The 22149-nt window shown below is 42.5% G+C and overlaps 1 long non-coding RNA gene across 1 annotated transcript in view; it reads left to right on the top strand.

The window, feature by feature from the left end:
• The window catches only part of LOC107323429 (uncharacterized), a 91641-nt gene that overhangs the window by 66683 nt on the left and 2809 nt on the right, over nt 1–22149 (top strand). The gene's annotated exons all lie outside the window — the stretch shown is intronic.

Here is a 22149-nt window from a genome sequence, read left to right as displayed (position 1 = left end):
GTGTTTTTTACTAACAAAAATGCCCGGTTCTGGATGTGCAGGGTGTGATGGCTGCTGCTCTCTCTGCTTGCATCATGTTATTGCAGGGCCTGTTGCACTAGATTTCAGTCTGTGGAAATTGTATGAGCCAAAAAAATGCTTTTTATTGTAGACTTTGGAAAATAAGTGTAAGTAAAACACAAGTTCTGTTCATCTTTTCCTAAACTAGTGCCAGAGTTGCCTCACCTGCTCCCCTGCACAGGTGGCCCTGAAGCTTGTTTGTTCATAGCGACACAGCTGGGAAGAATAACCCTCAGTGGCAGTCACTGCAGAGTGGGGTTGTTTAACCCCAGCTGTGCAGGAGATCAGATGAAGTGACTCTGAAGGTGCTCTCTAGACTTGTCTGTGAATCCAGCATGTCCCTTTGTGCTCTCAGTAGCTGCTGTAAGCACAGCACTTGGTTTTGGCTACACCAGACTTTTGCATGTTATGTTAGATAAGTAGGTACCTCTGGGAGGAACAGAAAGCTTCATGGCTGTGTATTTCCTGGATTTTTAAGTATTCTCTCCTTTTGCCACCTGTAAGCTCCACCAAACCATACATGCTAGTAGGCATGACAGCTGAGCACCATTAATACACTCAGACCCAGGCTTACCTTAGGGGAGAAAAAAGTCTCAAGGTGTTCAAGAACTCTGATTTAGTCATGGATGAGACCTCACCTCAGCCACTTCATAGACCTGTAGCTAGTATTTGATTGAATAGTGCAATTCTCCATCTTTGAAGGCATTCTTCTGTTGGCTGTTTTAAGCAACTTCATGCCATAGATGAAGTTAGGATAACTTGATTATGTACCATTTGGGACTCTGTCTTACAGCTGCAATAGTAAAGCTGTTGTATGTATACTTGCAGAGTTCTGCCTTCAATTAAATGCTTCAAATAAGGTAACGTTAACCCCTACTTAACAAATGGAAAAACAAACATGGCCATTAAAAAGGACTTGCTCAAGGTCACAGCAGATGAAAAGCAGAAATAGCATTTAGTTTTCCTGATTCTGTCGTGATATTAGCCAGACTGCTGCTGCCACATGTGTCTTCTATTGCAATTGAATGTTGGTAGGGTTCTTAGCTTCAACAAGTAACTGATGAAACCTCAGACAGCTGTAATCATCAAAGCATTAAAAGACTTGTTTGCCAAGCAGAAATATGTTTAAACAGCTCACATTAGATAACTGAGATCAAGCAGGAGCAGCAGATAGGTTGTTAGTAATGATAGAAGATAAACATGAATCGGCTAAGTGGAGGATATGTTTGTTATGTCACACAAGTGAAATAGATACCTCATTTATGTGGTGGTTTTTAAGGAAGCAAGTTGCTACTAGAAATTGTATTCTATTCTGTTGCTCTTGTTTCTGTGTTGTGCTGCCTTCTCATATGGTATAATACTCAGTTATGAGAATGAGAAGGAAGACATATGGAGAATGCAGCTATGCAATCTAACTCTCGGGGTGAAAATTATACAACTCTTTTCCATGTTATTTATATGATTCGTTTGATATTACAGGCTTCACTTATATGATTATTTCTACTGACTTTTGGTGCTTGATTCAGTTGGTTAAAGACAGATTGAGGAGAGTAAGTGTTTCAATTTGCAGGCTTCTCTTAAAAATGCAGTGTTCCTCCATCTTTGCTATTGGGTTATGCCAAGCACAGGCTTTGCTCAGGCATGGAGAGGCATATTTTGAATAGAATTGTGTGCAACACTTCATCCCATACATATGTGCCAAATCCTGCAAAAAAAGAAACGGCTTTAATAACTGGGAGGATATTTACTAGGTTCCCTCTTCTATCTATAAATGCTAGAATTCAAATGTATAGGCCTCGGTGGCAAAGGATACATAACTATTCTTAAAAAGGAGGAGGGGGGAGGGAGGAAGCTTTAATATATGAATATTGTGATTTGAAGTACCCTGTAATCACAGTTTAATTTTAGCCCAAAAGAAAACTGTTTTCCCCCTTTTTGTATTCTAGTTTTTAAACCCAGGGGTATCTCTTTCTAGTGATAGAACTCAGCTGCTTTTTATCCTGAACATGTGTAGATTCTGAGCCTCAAACCCCATCGCCTTCCTCAGCCTGCAAAACTCCTAACTTTGTATTCAGGCCAGTGCCGTTTTGTGAATAAAGTGCCACACTTTACGTGGGAGGAAGAAGACAGAAAAAAAAATGTTGTGGCAGGTGGCTTAAAATAAATAAGAATAAAACGAGCCGTGTTTGAAACTGCTCGTAGCTTGGAAATGGTTGAAGCAAATCTCTGCAAACCAGGGTTGCTGTGGAGAACACTTGTGAGAAGGTCAGTTGCAACCATCGTATGGTTTTGCAATTATTTATTATTATTACCAGTGACGCTGTGTGTGTGCATTTACATCCTTAGTGTATATTGATACTCAAACTTGCCTCTACGTACCTCACCAAGACCCTAATTGTAAATCCAGAAATAGGGTAGATATCATGGACCTGCGTGCTGAATATAATGCACCCGAGAGTAGAATTTGGCCTTCAAGCTGCAGTCTTACTTAAGTTTTGCTCTGCTTGGATTATAATTTTAGTAATGTGAATAAGAAACCGTGCAGATGCTAACCAGATGTTAATATCAAACTAGTTCAGCATGTTTCCATGTCATAACTACAGCGTTACTATGGTGATAACAGATTCACTAGAGGTTTCATTTAATAAAGCAGGACTGCATGTTATATCTATACAGTTACCATAGTTTTAGTCACACAGTTGTGCTGCTTTTGACTCATTTGATGGTGTTGCCACTGAGCTTTTAGTTTCCCTTGTAAATCTACTTCTTTAGAGATAAATTTGCTATGTAAGCAGGTTCTGGTATATTGCTCTGAATGACCTCTGTTCCCTTGTATGACAAAAGGAGGAATAGTTATGAATATGAAACTAAAGCTTAGAGGTTTTATTCTTTTATTATTATTATTATTATTATTTATGCTGCATTTGACTTCAGCTGTAACAATATTTGGGCTAACAGCCCAGGACTTCCCAGGAATGCCTAGAGAGGTGGAATAAGGGCTTCAGATGAGATCTGTATTTGCAAATGGCAGGAAAGGGTACTCAATGTTACTGCTACTCATCCAAGAACCCAGGTGATAGATTTGCACGTTATTATTTCAAGCCAATAGACTGCAGATATTTGGCCCGAAGTTTGGAATTACCAACTCAGTAGATTAGTGGTGTTGGTCTGAATGCACAGCAGGAGAGCTACCTCTACTTCCTTCATGCATTTTGGTTCCCATCTCCCTTGCTTTGTGTCCTGACTAATCATTTACAGATCTACAGGGCAGTGACCATCACTGTGAGCAGAGAAATAAGTTGAGTTTTCACTTGCAGCACTCAGTACAAGACACGGGAAAGTTGGGTCCAAATACAGGCCATTTCTTCACTGATCTCAGTCCAACTGTTCCTTTTCTAAGTAGCAGAAAGCTTTGTAGCTTTTTATGGTGCCAGATCTTAACCCTATAGTTCCATTTACGCTGCTGTTGCACCAAATCGAGGGCAGTGTGTAGGTCAGAACTGGGAACTCATCTATTTTCTATGAGACCAAGAGGAGCTTTTGGCTTTTTTTTTTTTTTTTCTTTGGTCTGAATAATAGAAGTAATAATAACAATAATTAATAACTATAATGATAGTGATAACCTTCCAGCTGAACACGTGCAATTTGTATTGCCTCAGCATTATTCCCAGGCACAGCCTCATTGATATGCAGAGCGCTGCCACGTCTGTCACTGCTCTGTGCACTTCGGGTCTGGAATCCTTGGGGAGCCTCACAGCTGTCAAATTGACTTCCATCATTTCTCTCTGAGCCGAGAGACAAATTATCCAACCAGCCAAGACTTCACCATCCAACCTGCGATCTTTAAGTGATAAAACACCGCATCCCGGGTCAGACAAATAGTTTGGTCTGTGAGGAGGGGGGGAGAACGGGCTGGCAGCATGGATGCCGTCTGTTTTAGTGTCCCTTCTTTATTCTTTCAAAGCTTTAATAAATCAATAACGTGATATTCATCAATAACGTGGCCGCCAGGGGGTGCAGCCGAAGCTGATGGAGCAGGATGGGCTGCTTGCTTGTGTAACGAGGATGTCTTCTTGCTGCTGCTGAGGGGCATGAGGATGGAAGAAAGGCTGCAGCTGTGTTTGGAAGTGCATGGAAAGCTGTGCGAAAGTAGCTGAGCCGTTTAAAAACAAAAAAAAACCCACAACCAAACCCTTAGAAGGAAAAGTCGGTTGCATTCGGTTCTGAGAGCAGAAGAGCCCCAACTGCAAAGCAGGAACTTCCTTCTCTGTAAAGTCTGTTTGAAAAACAGGCTGTTGGGTTTTGTGTCGAGGAAAAGGGGTAGTTCTGCGGCTGCTTCTATCTTCCCCCTAAAGCTGAAATGTGCCTGAAATGAGGTATGGATCCTAAAGCGTGACATAAGGAAGCTTAGACCCTCAGTCCCTGCTCCCCTCATCCTCAGAGGTCTTTCCTAGATGGTTGAGTTCCAGAATAACAAGCACCTCCAAAACCGTACATGCATTGTACAGTTATCTCTTGAAAGTGCTCAGAGATTGTGATAAAATACTTTGCATTTAAGTTTGACGTTAGTATGCTGAAGTTGGTTAGTATTGGTATCAGGTCTTAGCAACATGTGTCTCATCATCCCCCCCCACCTTCCCAATGTGCACTCACAAATGCCCTACAAGTAGTGGGTACTTCTGACACTTCCAAACTGCAGTTTGATGGGGTCAGGCAGATCCGTGAACCTTCAAAATATCAAAGCATTGTAAAGGTTGGGAAACTACATAGGATGCGTTCCCAAATCAAGAGAGCACCTTTAAAACTTTCCTTTAAATTTGCTTAAAATGCTTGAATAGTAGGAGAGATGCATGAGTCATTCTCTCTCTGTCTCTCTCTAGAACAGGAAAGCTAGCAGAGGGTGGAGGCAAGTCAGCACATAGTGTGGTAGGTTTTAAAATACCAGCTAAAATGACTAGGCTGAAGAAGTAGGAGGGCTGATATTAGTCACACACTGTTACACGGTTCAGAAGATAAAAGGCGGAAGGAATTACCGGACTGGCAGATGCCACTTGGCCCAACGTTTTTACAACCTCTATCTTCGCTTTAGGTCTCTTGATTCTTTCTTCAGAAAGCCTCTTTTTTTGCCTTACGTTGTGAGCATGGTTGATTATCTTAGTTAAACAGAGAAAATGGGGAAGGTTTCCACGTAGTATCAGCACCTCACACCCGTGGTCATTTGGATGGAGCCCTTTGCTCCTTGTCTCGCTGGACAAGCAGGGCAGTTGTTTCAATATCCCTGTTCCATGGGAGTTAGTATGGAGGGTGAGGATCTGCAGGAAGAGCCAAGATCACGGAGAGATGTCTGATGTGATTTCCTTCCCTGTTGTGAGCAATTCAATGTTAGCTGTTTATCTGCACAGTGAAATAATATATTCTGCTTTTCTCAGGCCCTGTTCTTTCACCATTCTTGGCATTGACAAGGTTACACGGAGTTGGCCTACCTTGCAGAGAAACAGACTGCATTTTTTGTGGTGACCGCAATACACAGGCCAAGAGCTTGGATTGAAGCAATACATCACGCTTTGTGATTGCAGTAGTAAGAGAAATTAACTTGGTTCAAGAAAAAGGACAGTTGAATGCGTGAACTTCCCAGTTGTAATGGAAGAAAACCTCCAAAGCAGCTGAAAGCTTTTTGGGCCATCTGGAGTCCATTTAAAGTCACAGGAGTCGAACATGTTGAATATTTACTTTTCTTCAGTGTCTGCAACTGAAGGATTCTGAAGTGCTTTACAAACCTGATTTCACCTCCATGTGCCCATCTTGCTCCCTCAGTGCATTATGAAGCTATTATTAAATCCATTTTATGATGGCACAGCATGATATCTTGTCTTGTCCTGCGGTATGGCTGTCACAGTGTGCTGAGCAGCTCTGGAGGTCAGTCCTTTGTGAGATGAGTCCTAAACTGATACTGGTGGCAAGACAGGTAGGGGATCCCTGTCTTCGTAAGTCTCAGTGTAGTTATGTCCATCTGCTTGTTGGTTTTTTTGTTTCTTTTTCCAAAGATGAGGAGAATTTGGTGCTTGGTTGTCTTTGATAGATATAGACAACAGTGTGTGCTTGGGCCTGTGGAGGCTTGCAGGATCTGGTGTCTTTATGTAGCTCTGATTTAACAGAAGGTGTTTCATTAAATAGCCCAGATCTTGTCTCTGTACTATACTGCTATATCTCTCTGTAGTGCAGCTGATAATCTTATATATCACGTTCAACCAAGCCAAAAATAAAACCTGCAACAGACCTTCCCAGTTGTCTGTGACTATCTAAGAAATACATCCATCAGTCCTGTGAGCTGTTTTGGATTTAGTCTTACACAGATTTCAGCCTGTTTGACATGCAAGTGTTTTCCCATTACCGCTGCTAGAGAAGTGTTGTAGTTGTCAGCTGTAGTGCTTGTTTGCTCACAAAAGAGGAAAGAAAAATCATCATCATTTTCTCTAAGATCCTGAAATTAATTAGTAGCATTGTACCATTCCTCTATACCCTAATTGGATGGCTGGAAGGTGTGTTAACAACTGTCAGGAGTTCTCAAGTGAGTAAAATACTGAAGCTTATGAAAGATTTTGTAAGTGTGCTGTATTCCCTAGTGTTGTTATGTCATTTAACATGGTGGACTATGCAGAGTGGTTCACCCTTTCCACTTGTTAACATGCTGCGTAGGTTGGCCGTGGCTTACTTAAGGTATGTATTGATGCTGCTTTTCATGGTGGAACTTGGCTTACATTTGTTTGCTTTTCTGATTTATTTTCTTTGCATCTGAACCATCCGGCCCTTTTGTTTCGAGGAAAGTTCAGATTTGAAGTCTGTCTGTTATATGCCAATTGTGCAGCCTGGAGCAAAAGAAGCAGGCACGCGTGTTCTCAGCTGATACTATGAAATCTGTCTCTCTTGGCATGCAGAATCCACACCTACAGTCTATTGGTGGAGTCCTTGGTGCCTGTTCAGGGCTAATAATCCAGTGTTACAGGTTCCCTCAGTTTATCAGAATTTTACTTAGAAGTGAAAAAGATGGTGTGTTGTTTTCTTTCATGAACCTTTCCTCTCAGTGTTTGGAATGGCAGCTTTGTTACTCGGTTTGAAATACATTTTCCTTTTGCTCTGCACAGAAAAGTATTCCCAGCTTCTCCATTTCACAGGCTGTTTTTAAAGGCAAAACCAAAAGTGGATGCCAAGAGAAGCGCAGTGTAAGAAAAACATGTTACGGGTTAGCTGGTACCCATTTGTGTGCAGAACCAAGATGAGTGATTTAGCAGTGAGATCACAAGGCCTTCAGCAAGGAGAACTGAGATGGGGATTGCTGTAGTATCCAGGCTCAGTATTTTCTGCTCCCGGAGCTTGATGGTCAGGATGGAGCGGTAGAGTTTGTGTTCATGGCAGGGTGACAAAGTAGAGAGAAGTCCTATTTACTGGTCAGAAAGAATCAAACTGTCACAAGTTGCTGCTTCCAGTTGGAAATTCCTGGCTCTTAATTCAGAACTTGACCTCCTGAAATTCCAGAAACCTTCCAGCTGTTCGCTGTTTAATTTTTTAAGCATAGCCCTGCTTTAATTTCTGCTTCTGAGCTGAGATTTGTGTGGCTCTCTGGTTCCGTGTGCTCTGTAGATCTCTCATGAAAACAACAGATGTGTTAAAAGTGAGCACTGTTGTATGCTCAGCACATTTCCAACACAAACCCATGCAGGTAGTGCTGGGGAGGTCTGTGCTGAGCTTTCCCTGCAGCCAGTGACCAGGTACTTCTCTGGATGCTGTTCCTAGCATCTTATTTCCTAACCAGACATAAAATAGGTCACTTTGTGTCTTTGAATTCCGTAGTGGATCTGTGTGGGTGACCTCACAGCAGCATCCTACAATCTGGCATGGTGGGTTGGAGCAGCAACAATTTCTTCACAGCATGAACTTGCCACTGCCCTGCCTGGTTTTCTTTGAAGTAGGTCAAGCCTATGAACTGCTAAAGCTCTGCGGACCACTCGTGTATTATATCGTTCTAGCCCCCATAATGTGGAGTACAGAGATCACCTGCTTCATTCTGTCTGAGCTGTAGTGGCTTCCATGCAGAAAACACAGATAGTGTGATTCTGTGATAGTCCATGTTGGGTCTAAATCAGAGCATCGTGCTTCAGCTGTCAGTGGAAGTGGTTTTTATTTCAAGTCAGTAAATGTTGGGTCCTTCATATTATCTTGTGTGTGCACCATTCTTGATCTCAGGTGTATTTTTGGGGGGAAATACAATAATTTTCAGCATAAGTTACTCAGATTCATTCTAAATAAGGTACAGAATTTAAACTAGGATTGCTTTAGAGATGGTATTCTGTATCTTGTGTCTGGCAGGCTCCTGAACCTTGACCACGACATCTATTTATATGTTGTGTGTATGTTTTTTGACATAGTGATTATGTTACTGTATAACTGTTTTGTATTGTTCTGGCATGGATGGGTTTGGCTTCGCACATCACCAAAGGCTTCGGTAGTGTTACGTGTAGTCATTTGAAATCATTGCCCAGGTGTCCAAAAGGGGACAAATAGAAATACAAAAGCAATAGAAAACTTCTTTTTTTTCTCTTATTCATTTCCTTGATGTCTCATACTTTGGCTTAGACCTTTCTGTTTTTCCCTTTGAGTTGCTACCACACAGCTTTTTACGTAGACCACTTTGGAACTGTTCTTTGATTCCTAGGCTATTTAAACCAGATTCCTATTCATTTTTTCCTGGCAGCAGCTACTTCACAGCAAGTACATTAATTACAATTTGTGCCTGTCAAAGTCTGTGCCTTCAATTTTTGTGTTAGCAGAATTACTCTTTTTTTTTTCCTAACCCAGCTTTGCAATCACAGTACAGCCATAGAGACAGTGTGCATGTTAGGAATTAAGTGTCACCTCGGGAGCATCATTGTAAGCCTCATTGTGCTGATATGTCCTTATACAGGCACACAGTTTGCACTAGTGTCGTTCACCAACATCTGCCTTATTGAACAGATCTGAGAAATTACTCTTTTGTACTTTAAACTGTACAAACTGAAATAGAGTTCTCCAAGTCAATGGCTGTCAGCCAGACATGCCAACTGAGAAGTTCTGCACGCTTTATCAGATAGTTGGAATAGAAGAGAGCTGCCCTCATATTGATGATCTAACCCACTGCCAAACCTTTCATATTCCTGATTTATCTTACTGTTTTGTTTCATCTTTACTCATAGTGAGAAAAAACTGATTTTCCTGGGAAAACAGGTATTCCCAAGTTTCACTACTGAGTGTTGGATGAGAACCCTAAAGAAGCATGTACAGCTTTGTCACTGATACGGATGGGAATGTGTCCCGAGATACTCAGCAGCTGGTCTCTTCCTTTATTAACGATATAGCAAAATTAACTATTACATAAAGGTTTGTCATTGCATGCATTTTTAAGGAGGGGATATAAGATCTTCTCCATTTTACTGACTGAGGAAGTTAAGACCCAAAGAACGGAAGTGATTATTCACAGAGACGGAGAGGATATTTAGTCCCAATTTCTATATAATAGACCATGTAGACCATGTAACAGGCCCTAAAATAACCGTCACATTTCAGATATGCATGTGTTGCTTTCCATTCCAAAGAAAGAAAATACTCATTGCTTTTCTTTTTAACCAACCACACTACCCCTCTTTTCTTTTTTTCCCTTAATTTTTTTTTCCAGCCAGTATCTTGATGTGATAACATCAATATTTGTTCCCAGCAAAATGTTGGTGAATCACTTAAATACTTCAAAAGTAGTGTGGTCAGTGGTCAGGCTGTAAAGTCTTCCTTAGCAGTCAATTAGTCACAGTGGAACAGGAAGCACACAGCTGTTTGCTCGGACATTACCACCGAGTGCATGTGATAGCAGGTGAAATTGGGGCTTCTGGCAAGCGTGCCTGGACTTCAGGAAGGTTCTTGCCATTAACTTTTCTGGATCTCTGAAATCATCCATGCTTTCAGTCCATGGATACTGAAATGGGCAACATCAGTAAGCATGGCAATGGTTAAGAGGTCCTCTTCCCATGTGCTGTAAATCAAGACTGCCACAGTCAGTTGAAGTCAGAAAATGGGATGGCTGGAGGAGGGGGGGAGAGGCAGAAAGCTTGGGGGTCTTGCAGCTGTTTTCATGTCTTCTCTCGAGGAGAATTACTGCAATTAGAAGCAAGGATTTTATGCAGGAGAACTTGGAAGAAATCAGACTGCACAAATGCTTCCCCCCCCCAGGAGCTGCCATAAGTTGCATTATTGAGTGTTATTTTATTCCTCTTTTCTCTCTCCCTGCAGAACTGCAAAAGTGACAGTGCTTTAAATGGAAAGATTTGCAGCAAGCCATCAGTCATTGTGCATGGAGGATATATCTCCTGGTTTAGTCTTGCTCTTGCTTCCATAAATCAGCATAGCTAAAATATTTGTGGTTGTCTGTAGGAGATTTATGCAGGTGGGAGATTAGAGTCAGTCTGTCATTTTTGTGGGGGAAGTGAGAGATGGAACGGGCTGGGGAATGCTGGCTTGCAGGAAGGAAGGATTTATAATAATGTCAGTGGATATTTAGAGGTTCCATGGAGACAATTAGCAAGAAGTGTATGTATGTCTCTGTGTGTACGTGTCTCCACATCTGATTTGGAAGCAGTTGTTTCTCTGCATCATTTTTGAGTTAATCTGGTTGGAGAGCCACATTCTATGGAAGCATTCCTCTTCTCAGATCTACATTCAGTCTGACCGGAGTGTGCTTAGTGGTTTTTCTTAGGTCTGAAGTGTTGTGTATATGGCTTATGCCTCTCTTTTGCTAGCATATGCTTATCTTGTAAATGTGTTGCATTAGTGATTGTCAGGTTAAAAAGTTCTTATAGGCTGTTTCTTGTCACACAGTGACTGGATGTAAGCTTCATTACTGTTGCTAACAGTCATGACCCAGTGAGTTGCTTTGTGTAGAGGATGAAGGTGAAGGAGGGACATGAGTAACACATGCTCTAATATTGGCAGCGAAATTCAGGTCAGCTTTTGAGGTGGTTATAACACTGTGACTCCGCTGACCCTAATGATGTTTTGCTGGTTCACAGCAGTTATGAGTGCAGCCCACTGACTGCACTGGAGACGCTCTGATTTACACAAGCTGACATCCCAACTCTTTATTTCTGTGCAGCAGAAGTGGCCCACCTGGAGTGCTGAGGATGGCAGGTCTGTCCTCCAGCCCTCTGCCTGTTAATCATTCCTGTGTTATCTGAGGGCTGTGTGGAGGTCGTCAGCAGCTTCTATTTCTCCTTATTGCTAATGAGACCTGCCTTGTTCCTAAGTACTTTCCAGGTTAGGCGATGCTCAGCAGGTAGGGATGGACACCACAGCCCCAACGTCTTGTAAAGAGAGTCTGGAAATCTTAAGAGTTTGTGAAATATAATACAAATTTCTGTGTTTTGATGCTATCATGTGTACTACTAAACCTAAGTAAAAATAATGTTCAGGAACGTGTGTGATGTGAAGGTACTAGTGGTTAGATCAGCCTTTTTTCCTGTTAGCCGTCTTTGCCAAGACCCTATAAATCTTTGCAGTTGTAGAGACAGCCTAAAAAAGCTGCTAACGTTTTCAACTACAGAGCATAACACTGAATAAGGATAGCTGAAAATTTTCTGTCAAAACTGTGTTTAATGGAAAGTGGAGTTTTGATAAAATAGCATTTTCACCAAAAATATCTGCTTTCCATGGAGAATGTTCGCTCTGCAGTATAATATTTTGACAGAGAATTTGAAATCTTGGGCTGCAGTACGTACAGCTGTTCAAGTCCGTCTCGTGCCATTCCTATTTCTTCACCTCTTCAGATCGGAGGTATTTTGCCAACTCTGAGTTTTAACATCGTGACACTTGGGATTCTTCTTCCTGCCCATCTCTGGAGTCGTGACACAGGTCCTTTGGCTTTCCCTCTGCAAACACTGAGCTCCTACGGCTTCTGAGGTTAGAGAAGAAAATCCTTGAGAACACAACCACACCAGGGACTGGAAATCAGAGGAAGCAAATGAAAAATGCATTTTCTTGTTTCAAATAACTCTCGAGATCTTTCAGCTATTTAATATATTTATATATATATTTCTGCATCGAAAGCGTTTCTCAGTCTGACTAAAGATTTTGAATAACTTGGAGTTGGCAGTGCTTTCCCACATGAATGAGCTGAGATTGCTGGGCTGGGGCTGCACAAACTTTGATATGTCAGGGATGGCTGCGGATTTATCCTGTGATGTCTGGCACAGCTTTTTCTCTGCTCCGTGTTCTGTTCAGTCAGTAGTTGAAAATCCCCATCAGGCTATTGTTGTCGACATGCCAGGCCCTGGTTCACCTGTTCTGATGGTGGTATTAGTTTTAGGTCATTTAACACATGTTGCTCTCTGTGATGACCAAATTAGATCAAGATAAGAACTGCTGTACTGGGTCAGGCAAAAGGTTTGTCTCGCTTAATATCCTGCCCCAGGGAACTGCCAGCACTGTGTCCCCAGGAAAAGAGGATGAAAACAGCCCAAACACACGGTTCTGCTTTGTTTTCCTTTACCAGTGATTCCTTGCATGCTGTTTGCATTTCTGAACATTGCTGATGGTTCTTATTACGATGATTTAATGGAACTTTTATGTTACAAACCTAAGGTGCATCTGCGTGGCAGCTAGAATTGATTTGTCTCCATGTGTTAAAATTACACCTTTGTTGTACTGATCAAAAGAGACGAAGAGGGTGAAAGAGGTGAAAAGGAGGAAAAGAGAAGCCTCAGAGCTGTGGGCAGGAAGCATTGCTGTGGTTGTGCTTTCACTAGCAGAGACACTTGACGTTCTTCATCACAGTCTGTATTAATTCATGCTTTAAGATCTCTTTTAAATTCCAGAGTTAAAATCTTCTGCCAGTGGTGTTTGCATTTCATCTACAAGCTGTCTTTCTTAAGTACTGTGGTTGTCATTGTTCATTCCAGAATAATAGTACATGGAATGAGGGTGTCAGATAGCTGTCTGATGAACATACAGCTTTCTGGCAAGTGAGAAACGTGCGTGTTCCAAACTGGACCAGAAATCCCTTTTTGGCACTATTGTTACTGTAATGTTCATTTCTGCCATAATTAAGCTTTTCTTTTTTATTTTGCATTGGGATCTTTGTTCAGAAGATAATGTCCAAGTAGCAAAACGTTATTCTAGTGAGCATCTGGAAATCTTAGACTGTGTCCATGCTAGTAAAATCAAGGATGCCTGGGAATGCTCCCAGGAATGTTCCTCAAATGTGGAATACGATACTATACTACTGGAGCAATGGAATGCTTTCTGGCAGAGCTTTGGCCTGTGCCAGCTAATGTTTTTCTGCCCTGTTCCCAGGTATGGGTTGGAGTGGGAAACCATTCCCAAGAAGCAGCTTATCTGCAGGCACCCTGCATTAAAGAGCTTTCTGATACAGACAGGAGCTGTTCTCTGTCAGCTGCCCTTAATGTTTGGGAGCACACGTTTAATTTATTAGTGTAAGTATCTGTTACACCAAGTTAAAATCTGGCTGTCCCCCTCACCCCCACCTCTTTTTGTATGTCATCTCTTTAAAGAACGTGCTGGTACCACTGAGCACATTCCAGGAAGCTGTTTACATGATGTTTATTTGAAATCACCCTCCAGTGTGTGTCACTGTAGTTGATTCCATGTTCAGTGATTTCCTTTGATCAGACAGAATATATCGATTAAAAATGGTGTTTATGGGCATGAACTTTCTGCAGCAGCATGTGTCAATATGTAATAAACTTCTGAACAGTTTTCATTATGTTGCATAGGCTGTTTAGAAGAATCAAAGATGTGCTTTAGAACAGCTTTTGTATGGAGTAGGAAGTTCCTGCCCCATAATAGCTTGGTTTAAAGAGGTAATCCAACTAAAGAAACACTGTAGATTCATTCTTATCTATGCAAGGGTCCAGGAGTAGTGGCTGATGTAAAATTCAAGTGCTTCTGACATAGACCACAGGCACCAAATAGCTCAAAATTCAGTTGGTTTGTCAATAAGGCTCAGAAATGTGTGTTTCTGTCTTTAGGTTCCAGGGCTGGGATTCAGGTGTTGGCTCCGTGTTACTTTCTGACATCTTTAACCAACAAAGAAGGGGATTGTAAACTGGCCCGAGTGATTCTAGTTGAGCATCTGAGCATTTGGAGTGTGCATTGTCTCAGTGATAGGGCAAAGCTGCAATGTGAAATGTGTAATTGAGACATGGAAGATATAAATGCTCTAATGATGGGAGCTGCATGTTTGCAGAAGGTTTTCCTCCCTGACTGCAAGCAGCTCTGCAGCTCCTTTAAAACAAGACATCAAGCAGGTGCCAGTTTGGTTTCCATGGGGACTGCTACTCTGATGTGCAGTATTGTGGCCTCAGCAGTCAGCTGAGGACTGGTACAAATGAAATTGGTAGAGTTGGGTTTGAGACCTGCAAAGCCTGTTGTTATCTGATGGACAGGTTTTGCCATTGGCTCAGTTGATGTTTTGTACAGAGTCCCCAGCTGCTGACAGCTTCTGGTCGTGGTGTTGTCCTCACCTGAGCTCTCAGATGATTTTCTTATTGAGTCACAGGGAGAAGCATTAGCAGTTACAGAATTCAGAGCCCATGTATATCCATGCAGCTCCTTCCAGTTGCTTCAGTGGGCTCCAGATCAGCCCATAGAACAGGACATCAAGCATCCACCCTTCCACAGAATCACAGGGCTCATAACAGAGAATTTCCCAGATTTATTTGAAACCAAATTCTTGCACTGTTTGAGATGAAGTCTCTGTCAAGGTTTATAAGCCTTCCTGGTAAATTTTACCCATGTGTTGGGGAATTCCCTGCAGGGGGTGGTAAATGTTGAGGAAAGAGCTATCATGTAATTGTGAAAGCATGAGAAACCATAGAAGGTTTTTCAAATGAATTTTCAGCTTCGTTCACAGCTTGGCTGAAGAGCAGCTGTGGGAAACAAACCCCCTGCGAACTGAAACCACTGAGTCTAGTTCAGAGTCACAGCTCTTCCCTTAAGCAGGGAATTTGAGCATTGTGGTGCTGGGGGAAATGAAACTGGCCCATGTTCTGTTTCTCTAGGTGAGAACTCAGCCTTGCTGTAGGGTTTGGACTTCATGACAGACAATTGTTCAAGAGACAGGAAGAAGAAACAGTTATTTTAAATTTCCTCTTGCCCCGAGACATCTGAGAAAGGAAATATTCTCCTTTGAAATTTCAGAACTCATCATCAACGACTTAATTTAGAAGGACCTCAAGTATTAGTTTTGAAAGCTTTGGGTCCCTGAGCTGCCACTGGGTCAGCTGGAGAGCAGTGGGTGTTCATGGGTGAACAAAGGCTGCTTTGTTTTTGTGCCACTTCTTGAACGTGGTATCTGTCAGAGGTGTATCCTTAGCACTTGGTGACTGAATGAGACATGGAGACATGGTCAATATCATCTTTTCTTCAGCTCTTAAATGAGAGGCTCATATCTCCCAAGTCCGTCATGTATTTACCGTGAGGTAAAAATGCATTACCAATGGATGCAGCAAAGAGCAGCTGGAAGGTGGTTGCCCTGACATGATGTTTTCCACCAGACTGTGGTAGCAACCCACCAGTGCAGGAGCAGATTGAGATCAGCATCACCACAGACCTGCGGTTCACCTTGTTGTTGGTAAGCCATCTGATGAAGGCACTGCAGGTGATTGGTTTTCCTAACAATTGTGAGGTGTTTGACTTCTGTTTTGTAATTATGAGCTGGAGTAAACAGGGAGTTGCTTCCTGGGGACAAAAAAAGAGCTGGCTGTTGCAATAGTATAACCATGAGTAACCAAGACCTAAAGTGGCAGATGTCTTAAGGCTTTGGGAGGAAGTCTTGTGACTGTGTACTGGGATATGGAAGGTGGATGTGTGTGTTCCTACTCAGCTGTAAGGCTGGCTGGAAAAGGAAAGTGTCATCTCAAACACTGGAACTTTCTAATAAATTTGATTGTGCTTTAAAGTCAATGCCACAAGGATCCAGATTTTCAGGGATGCTTTACTGCCCGATGATTTACATCAGAGTGAGGCATCTGTGTATCTTTTGAAGGCCTACGACTGTATTATATTGGCAATTAAAAGATAAAGAGGTGGTGGTGGTGGTGTTAAGTCTGCTTGCCATTCTGATAACTTCATCTTCTGTGTCTGCCCTACAAGGCCTCCTTAACCTTCATCTCAAAAGCACAAAGTTCTTTGAATGAGTTTCCATTTGCTGTCGGGCAGATCAGCAGCATCCATGTCCTGTCCCCTTGCTGCGCTGCCTTCATTGACGCATGCAGTCTGGGTGGCTCAGACTTTATCAGATTAGCACTTATCAGACTGCACAGACGCACCCTGGACTCTATTCTTGTATCTCCAGGGTTATGTTTGTAGTTCAGTCTGTCCCACAGGTTAACACAGTCTCCATTCAGGAAAGGGTTTAAGCACATACTTACGCATGTGAAGCACCCCGTTTAGTGCTCATATGGCTGCAGTTAGCTATCAAGGCATGCTTTTAGTGCAAGGAACAAGTAGCTTGTCTATTCTCCTGCCCTCCAACCTGAGCTGCTCAATATTTCTGTAGTCACTGACAGAACTGATGTTGACAGCTATCCAGCAATCCTTGTGTTGTGCCTGCAGAGGTGACAGACATTCAGCCCCAGGAGGGGAAGATTTCACTGCAGTTTTTTTTTTTCCCATTTGCAAGTGAGGTTGTTTTGATTCTTTGCAGCATGACTGAGGGCTTTGGCTGCCCACAGCTTCAGCTGCTTGCAAAAGATGAAACCCAGTCTTTGGTAAAGAGGGAGGAGAATTGTTTTCTGATTCTTATTTTTCAGAGCTATTTCCCTGGGTAGGCTGCCTTGTGTCACAGCTGGTGGGGCACCATTCACAGGCAGATCAATAACACTGGCCAAAATGGGATACATGCATCTGGTCTTGTATCCTGGCTTTACAAGGTATCATTCAAGGCACGGAGAAGCCTTTGGGGTGTCTGTCTGTGCCAGTACATTCAGCACTTCCACTTTGCTTACAGCTTTCATACTCTTGCTGCTGGAAGTCCCATAGGAATAAAGCTATTCCTTTGTACCTTCTCAGAGTGGACAAGAAACACTCCCAGAAGTTGTGGCTGACTTCACAGTATTGACTGCAGTTGTCACAGGTCCTTCAGGGGCTTGTGGCTGTTTCTGCCTTAGAAACGTGGTTAATCTTTGAGCTGCAGGGATCCTTGGACTGATCTCTAGTGTGGTCACCCAGATAACAGCCATTGCACATAGTAATGAACTATAGAGAATTTCAATTCATAGAAGTTTTGTAAATGATTAATAGTCGCTTCAGTAAATAATTATTAACCCTAACATGTTTAGTACCCCGACCTGTAAAATGTTTATAACATCTGCAAATAGTTTATTGCCTCCATATAAACTGCTTATAAATGGACACTCCGTGTGAGTGCAGACGGGCAGAGCAAGGGATGGGGTCTGACCTCTGTTACCGAGATCCTCTCTGTTCTCATGACGTAGCATGGAGCTGAGGAACACCGTCTGGCTGTGACCAGAGGCAGGAAATTGTCTCCCTTTGCACTTGGGCTATTTGGTGTATGTTATCTAGAACTTGTCAGAGCCCTTTGGTCTCTGATACAGATGGGGTTTATCTGGGGAATACAGATGAGTCGCTGTTATGTGAGTGTTTGAGTAAGTGCTGCTGCTTCAGTGCTGGGAGTCACCGCCTGGTTACGTTTCCATCACTGAGCTGTGTACATTGAGGATCAGTTCCTTACTGTCTCAGTGGCTTTTGTTGCCCAGCCACTTTGTTTGATGTGACTATCTAGATTATACTTAAATGATATATATATATGATTTGAGTCTGGGTCTGAACCTCATACTCTGATCCTCCAAATTCTACTCAACAATATACCAAACTTGAATTTAATTGCGATGAACACATTTTACTTTATTCTTCTCTTTCATCTTGCATATAATGATGCTTTTGTGTCTGGCTTGGAGCTCCCACGTCTCCTTCATTTGGATTGGCTCCTGGTGTGAAGTTTAGCAGCTGTACCTTTTATTCATGTGTTCTCTCTCACTGCTGTGTATGTGAAACTGCAGCTTTCTGGATGACAGACAGTTTCTTACGTGGTTACATCAGCCAGAAAGCTCTTCAATACCAGATAGGAATCTGTGCAACTGGGACTGGAAGGGGCCTATGCTCCATCCATCCAACAGCAAAGCTCTGAGGGGCAGAAGGGTACTGTAGTGTTCAATTAAATGCCAGGACGCTGGGTGGTTTATGTTAGCTGGTCACGGGCTCTTTTCCTTCCATAGGTCCAATTGTGATGCATTGTGTCTCTTCAGATTCTAACAGAACAGGATCTGAGTTGAATCTGAAGTACAAGGACAGGCTTTCCGGAGCACTCAAGAGTTGGGACTTGAATCGTTGGCAAGAATATGCAGTCCTGTGTATTCTCAGGCATTTCTAGGGACCTTTGGTACAAAACTGAGTTGGGTTCAGTTTGGTTTATTCTTGTTTTTGTGTGTTTTGTTGTGTTTGAAAGACACCTCTTTCACCCTAAGGGGCTACTGAGAGTCAGCATGGATGTTTTATGCTTCATCAAGGGCATCACAGAATCTATGAGAGCTGCCAGAGTTATTTTTTTCACTACTGGGTTTATATCTGATAAGTATCTGGATTGTTTTGCTGTGGAGTCCTGGTGGGGTCCAGGAAGAAAGAAGGGTTTGTCAGCAATTCTGTGTTTCTTGGTGCCATTTATTTAGCACCTGTGCGAGATTTAACACAGTGATTCCTTAAATCTTAGCACGCTGCTCACAGAGGTAGGATGTCATAAAGGTGTCTGGTAAACAGATGTTACGTTCTTTATAAGCTGTTAGGAAAGTGTGTATCATTCTGAATAAATACGGAGGCATCTGCAAATACTTGGGAGATCTTTCTCACTTTGGTGACTGTGGCTTTGGTGATCTACAGGTACAAGCAGAGCGTGATGCACAGTAATAACAGTATCTTCTATTAAACCAATAGGAGAAAGGAAGCGTCCTAGGATGGGTGTAATGACACATCCCATGCTGCAGCACATCGGCCCAGTGGGGTGAGCTGAGTGGGGATTTCCACTGTGAGTAAAACTCTTCCTTCTTGGAGATGTAATTCAGGCTCCTTTGTTACACCATCTCTGGGTTGGTTCGTTCTTTTTCCACGTAGCTATCCATCATTTTTTTTTGACACAGAAATTGCTATGACAGAACGCTGTAAGCTCTCGCTCTGGGCTATTTTTAATCTAGTGTAGGTGAAAGATCAAAACAGGTTTATGGAAGATTTATACGTGGCAGCCTTGTGCTGTGCAGGATGGGATAAACAGGAGTTGACAAACTACAGGACAGGAGATTTAAACCATTGACCTCCGACACTGAGTCATCACATCTGTACGTTATGGCACTTACGCTCAGGAGCTGAAGGCTTTGCTCTGGGGGATCCTCATAAATGATTAGTAGAGGTATAGAAACAGTTCTTATTCAGTCTTTAAGTTTTATTGTGGTAATCAGTGGTTAAATCTCCTTTCAGGCCCTTGTGGATTTCAGTGCAGAGTATTTATGAGCAATTTCTGAGCGTAGTTCGTGCGTAGTAACACATCTCTGGTTCTTGAAGAAGGTGTAAGTACTTAATGACAGTCGGGCTGGAGCAGACTCACCGCTTTTAGCTGATCCTTTTACAGCCCACTCTCAAGCTCCTTCCCCGCTGTAGGATCTCTGTGAACTGTGTCTAAGCCTTCTTAGGAAGCTGGGTTGAATGAAGAAGAAGAGGGCAAAGCTGCAGGCATGGAAGGTGCATTGAAAGGTGATGGTAATGGGAAGGGCAGCTTTGTGCAGGCTGAGCCGCAGCTGTTGGCATTTGCCACACTGGTGCTTTTTGTGTAGGGGATCACAGCGTTTCATTGCCTTTATTGCTGTCTGAGGTTTTTTGGCCACTTGCAGCTAACTGGCTGACCCTCTGGGTTTCCATCCAGGCTCTGTGCAGTGTCGAGTACTGTTGGTGATGTTCATAATGCATGCTTCCTAAATTATACATCATTATGTGGAGCACATCACCAATTAGTATATGGATTTGTTCTGCTTGTGCAAATCTTTTCTTGGGCTCAGGAAGTGTCACACAGAGACTTGGCTGAAGAAAAAAAGAAAATAGTTTAATCTTAAAAGGTAATTGTCATCCTCCAGCTAATGATAAGCAATATTACAGCCTGCATATCAGCTGTAATTAAGCGGTAAGACACAACAAGGTGTATGTTACACTGAGATAACACAGTGTTCAGGAGCCAGTGACCTGCAAAGCACATTATCTCCCAGCTGCACAAACCCCACAGCCCGTGTGTACATGAGTGCCAGCAAATCCACTGTCCCCTCTTCTCCTTCCTTCCCTCTGCTTTTCAAGGTGCAAAAAACTCTGAAGGATATTCACGTTTCCTGTTGTGTCTCACGATGCTTTTTTGAAAAGCTCTTTCTCCATACATATATGTATGTATATATTAGTCAAGTTCTGTACGTGTAACAAGCCAGTGTGAGACATTATGAGGCATTCACTGGAGTTCTGTGAAATCACATAACTTAAAATGGGGCCCATCGGTGCTTTGTGAGACACGTAGGTGTGCAGGGAAGGATTCTCACTGATGATGCAAGCACCAGACTGACACTAACTCTTAATTTGCTCCACGAAAGATTTCACGTTGTTCTCAAAGATAAAGAGGGAGCTTTCAGCTGGAACATCGTGTCAGATGAATCTTGTTTCAGAGTAGCATTGATTTTTAGTTAGAATTGAGGGCTGGAAGTGTGAAGCTTGTACTGTTTGTACTCAACATGAAAATCTTTCCTATCAGGATGCCATTTCCATGTCAATGTCCTCAATAGACTGACTAAACTGTGATCCTGCATGAACGACTGAATTAAAACCAGGGCTGAGAGTGTGGTGTAAGCACTCTCATTATATTTTTTCACACTAAATTGTGCAAGGCAGAAAACGTGATCCAGAACAAATGGAAGGACAGTTGTCTTGTAGCTGAAGCCATCCTGTACATTGTCAGATGCAGAGGAAGGTTCTTTGGACTTGAACAGCACTCAGCCTGTCTGGCCGCTGGTTTCAGTACAGCATCCTATGTGTTACTGTAGTAAAAATGTAAATAAAGGATGTTAGGCTTGATGTAAGAGCAGGGAGACAAAGCAGAGGCAATAGGAACAGCTGTCTGTTCCTCAGAGCCTTTCTACTGGGTGAGACTGTTTCTGATTACAGCTGTAGCACTGTAAATGCCTGCTAGATGTCTGGTGATAATCCATTCAGAGCAATTACAAGGCATCCGTCACCAGCAGGGTCTGAGCCACAGGCCTCTTATCTGGGAAAATTGATGGAAGAGAAAGAGGCAGTGAGGGAAGAAATCAATGTCTTTCACCAATGTGTTCTGCCAGATTAAATTAAGCAGTGTGGGATCCCATCTTTATACACTGTGAGAATCAGAACTTAAAGAATCTGTTTATAGCGAGCTTGATCGTGGGCAAGGTGAGGGATGAACACCTTTATTGGCCTGCAGTTCCATCTGTGCCTCCTGCTCACATCAGCAGCACTTGTGTGTGCAGAAGGAGTCCAGAACTTAACCTACAGAACATTTAACTTGTATAGTCGTAACTATTACCCTTTTCCTTTTCTCTGTCTTGGTAAATGTTTTATCTCAACCCACGAGCTGTACTTTCTTTCTTTTTTAGTTATTCTTTCCCCCATCCCACATAGAACCACATTCTGTGGTTTCTTCATGCCCTGCCTGTGGTGTGATGGTTGTTGTTGTTGTAGCTCATACAAACAGCAGAGACAAGAGCAGTCATTAGTGATCAGTGATAGAAAGGCCAGAGGACTGAGCAAGCTGGGCCAGAACAGGCTCTGGGGAAGTATTTAGGAGCATGAAATTCTCAAGCTTCCAGATTAAGGAGCTGAGTCAGCAGACAGCAAATACAAAAGTAAATCCAGAAAGATGAGCCAGAAAACCCACAGATACTGTACAGAACAATTCAACTCAATCAGTTCAGCACAGAGACC

The sequence above is a fragment of the Coturnix japonica genome, chromosome 9 (genome assembly GCF_054131305.1).
Source record: "Coturnix japonica strain WE chromosome 9, WE-NBRP24, whole genome shotgun sequence".
Classification (NCBI taxonomy): domain Eukaryota; kingdom Metazoa; phylum Chordata; class Aves; order Galliformes; family Phasianidae; genus Coturnix; species Coturnix japonica.
The sequence above is the reverse complement of the archived record's forward strand: the minus strand, read 5'-3'. Positions and strand labels throughout refer to the sequence as shown.